The following is a 3,884-nucleotide window of genomic DNA, read 5'->3' as shown; positions in this document are numbered from 1 at the left end:
CTACTCTTCTTAATGCATTGTTCAAAGGTGCGATGAATATTCCCAGAGAGCTCTTACTGATTTTCGTTAACAAAATTTTCGGAGTCTTCGTGAACGATCGTTTGATTTTTTTTAAATAGGCTTTGTTTTGTCCTCTTTGTTAGTTTGCAAGTGGGAAGTGCGTTCTAAAGAATTGTGCAGTATATTACTTCCCTACCCAGTTTTCATGGGAATATAGTCAAATTTGAAACTGGAATGTGGCCATATATACATAGCCATAAGCGAAATATATACATAGCTGTGTGTAGCAAAACGAAGTGTAACCTGTCGTACTACGATCAACAGAAAGAAATAACTTTAAATTCCTTCTTAATAGATTCAAATTTTTGTGTTGATGAAGGCATCAATGTATCAAATATAGACAAAAATTGAGAAACTCTTTAATCTGATCTTTTAATTGTGTCCTCTGATTCACCATTGCTTGTTGTGAAAGTGTGCCCATTTAATTGAACATTGGAGTGGCGACCTACGCGATGAACTGGAGCCCACTGTAGTCGCTGCGCATCCTTTTACGCTTCTCGAAACAATTAACGTTGCTTGACTGTTTGAAAACCAATCCAAAAAAGACAATTGATTTCAATAACAACCACCGACAACAAAATAATTACATAAACCAATTGTCTCAAAAATTTGTGACCAATCCGAACGAAAACAATAACCAACCAAATAACCGGAGACGCTATGAAAATTTTGTTGACAACAACAATTATGTAAAGAACACTAATAGTATTGAATATTCCAGTCCTCCACATTACATTAATCCTAACATAACTACATAACTACAACAAAAACCAAAATCGCAACAGAAATGACACTTACACAATACAATGCCAAGGAAGCGGGATGCACCTGAAAGCGCTCCGGGCTACTAATCGCAAATGTGCGTTCAACATCTCAGGGATTAGTTAACTACATAACATTCACAATAACTAACTGTCCACGATCTCTCACCTTCTTAATAGACTCAGGTGCAGATAGCAGCCTATCCGGAGAAGACATATTAAACTGGTACATAGAAAACACCACAAATCGCTGCAATTTAATGAGGATAACGAAGCAACAAATATACTCTTTAGGCTCCGCAATACTCCTTATAGCATAAAGCCCTTATAATGTACCCGGAGTGAAGATACTCCATTAGCCACAGAGGCAATAATAAAACCACAAAAAACAGTAATCACTAAATTTCTTTAACAGATAACACCATGCATGCAAACTACTCAACATAAATAGCTACCCGATCTTAATCAAAAACTTAGAAATCAAAACACAACCATTTGAGGATTGTAACATAACACCTGTTAGTAAAGTAAGTGAAAAACAATTAGAAGAACGTTATCCCCCTAAACTCCTAAACATTATAAATCTCACCACAGCAATCAATGGTGACAATTTCGAATTAGCAACAAACAATTTTTGTTAACAAGATACACAACAAAACACTGGTATAGGCCAACACTGGCAATAGACCACCTACCACATTCCCAAACTGACGAGATTAACAACCAAGTCAATAAATTACTAGGAAACCGAGTTACGGAACCATCGGTCAGCCCTCCCAACTCAGCATTACTTCTTGTGCCCAAAAAGGGAAACAACTATGGAAAACACTGGAGATTTGTCGTCGATTACAGAAAACTACAAAAAAACGACAAAAGTGTCAATGACAAATACGCATTGGCACGAACAGAGGACGTAGTAAACAAGGTAGACAATGCAAATTGAACTCGGCGATGACTCCTTACCACTAACAGCGTTTTCGACCAGCAATGGTCACTAGATATCATCTAATGGTTTTCAATGTGTGCTCGATGTAGCACTTTCTAGATCAAAAGCAGAAGCTTTCCTGTATGTGGACGACATAATAGTATACGAAAATCGCTTACGTCATCGTAATAACACATCTAACCAAAGGATTCCAAAAAGTCGCGCAGAATAACCTAAAATTAAATCGTCAGATATGTAAGTTTTTACGTAAAGAAATCACATACCTTGGGCACTTCGCATAAGGACACTGATGACATTAAACGCTTCACTGCTTTCTACTGTTATTGCAGACCTTCGTCTAATCATACCTTCATCTAATGAATCAGCGTATGATGATCTCCGCCAGAAATTAATGGAACCCCCAATTTCCAACAATATGAAGACCTTGATAAACCTCTTATTCTCACTACTGATGCTTCAGAAACAGCTGTAGGTGCTATTCTCTCTCAAAGCGGCTCGTCTGCACCCTATGCAAGTAGATCATTAAATGTACATGAAAATATAAATCAATGATTGAAAAAGAATTACTTGCTATGCGTGCTATGGTAACCGCCCTCGTGAGGAAAGAAATTTATAGTCATTGCAGATAACAGGCCATTAATCGGATATCCCTCGCCACGATCAACATGAATTAGACTAGAATCATCTAATTATGATTTCGAAGTTATCTAAAAGAAAGGCCAAAGCAACGTTAGCGCTGATGGTCTATCGTAAAGTGAATTAAACTCGTGAGTATTAAAAACCATACTCCATTTATGTAATAATGTAAACAAGGTCAAACTCACCATAGGCAGACTGATCACCTTCGCATGCGGGAGTACAAAGGTCAAAACAAATTATATTTTCAAACCTTGAGATAATCCTCGATAATTAGGCATTTTTCTGGAGAAGCTACTTTCCGAACTTAGGAAACTGAAATATAATAAATATTATTAATCAATGGCTATTAAAATGTGTTAACATACGAAGCCTTAAAGAGAAAGATAACAACAATATAATAATCAGAATCTTTGAAAAGCCCAAAACAGTCAATGATGACGTAACCAAAAATAGACTAATAAAACTCATCATATCATAAATCAGCACAATCAGGTCATTTTGGGGTAAGGAAAACCTTAACGAAACTAAAAAACGAAAGTATATCTGGAGAGAGCAAAGGAACAAGTGCGTGAAGCATACCAAACAATCGTTAGAGACAACACAGCACAGCTTCAACACAGTTTTGAAGTGATCTCAATTGACAATGTAGGACCTCTTAGACCCTCAGATCAGTATAGATATGTATTAACTGTGCAATGTGATCTTACAAAATATATAATAGCGTACTCTCTAAAGACCAACGAAGCTAAGTCAATAGCGAAGGTACTAGTAGAAGAGCTTGTACTAAAACATGGACTTTTCAAAACACTGAAATCAGACAAGGGAACTGAGCTCTAGAACAAAAACTATTCAAGGAAATCTGTAAACTGCTGCATATAGAATGAAAATTCTCTGCTCCCTGCCATCATGAAGCATTGGGAAGTCCAGCCACAGAGTACTAAATGCGTGTTTCCTCTCCTTTGTAGAAAATAATCAATGACACGAACACATCCCATATTTTGGTTTAGCGTGCACCACCTCGCCACATAATGATACAAATTACACACCGTTTGAACGCGGCAAGCTACCGGATATGCTGGGCGATATTCTACTTAAGAGTGAAAAAGCAGATAATATTCGCAATTATGTCGCTGAACTGAAAGCCAAGTGGTGGGTACGCGAGATTGTCCCCCCGACGAATATAACTTTCTTAGTTGTTTTTATTTGTTATACTTTTAGTTTTGAGAAATATATATAAGAAGAGATATATATATATACATAAAATATATATGTATAAGAAATATACATAAACAAAACATTAGTACGCTTTTATTTATATTTGCTTAATAAAATTATGTGTGCTGGGTTAGTTGCAAATACATCTACAACAAGAGTTGTATGTGTAACACTAGGTCACGATCGGTTTAATATGAAAATGTTGTTTCTCTGTGCTAAATGTCAGTTGAATGATTTTAGCAGTTCTTTGTGCTAAATGTCAG

At 36.4% G+C, this 3,884-nt stretch overlaps 1 long non-coding RNA gene across 1 annotated transcript; it reads right to left on the bottom strand.

The window, feature by feature from the left end:
- Positions 1–12: 12 nt before the first annotated feature.
- Positions 13–3,003, bottom strand: LOC119636927. Its single transcript, XR_005247191.1, has 4 exons — positions 2,592–3,003; positions 2,335–2,474; positions 2,031–2,273; positions 13–1,979 (listed from the first exon to the last, which is right to left on the bottom strand). It is a non-coding gene; the product is annotated as an uncharacterized LOC119636927 (long non-coding RNA).
- Positions 3,004–3,884: the final 881 nt, after the last annotated feature.

The sequence above is a fragment of the Glossina fuscipes genome, unplaced genomic scaffold (assembly GCF_014805625.2).
Source record: "Glossina fuscipes isolate IAEA_lab_2018 unplaced genomic scaffold, Yale_Gfus_2 42, whole genome shotgun sequence".
Classification (NCBI taxonomy): Eukaryota; Metazoa; Arthropoda; class Insecta; order Diptera; family Glossinidae; genus Glossina; species Glossina fuscipes.
This window is presented reverse-complemented; position numbering and strand designations above follow the sequence as displayed.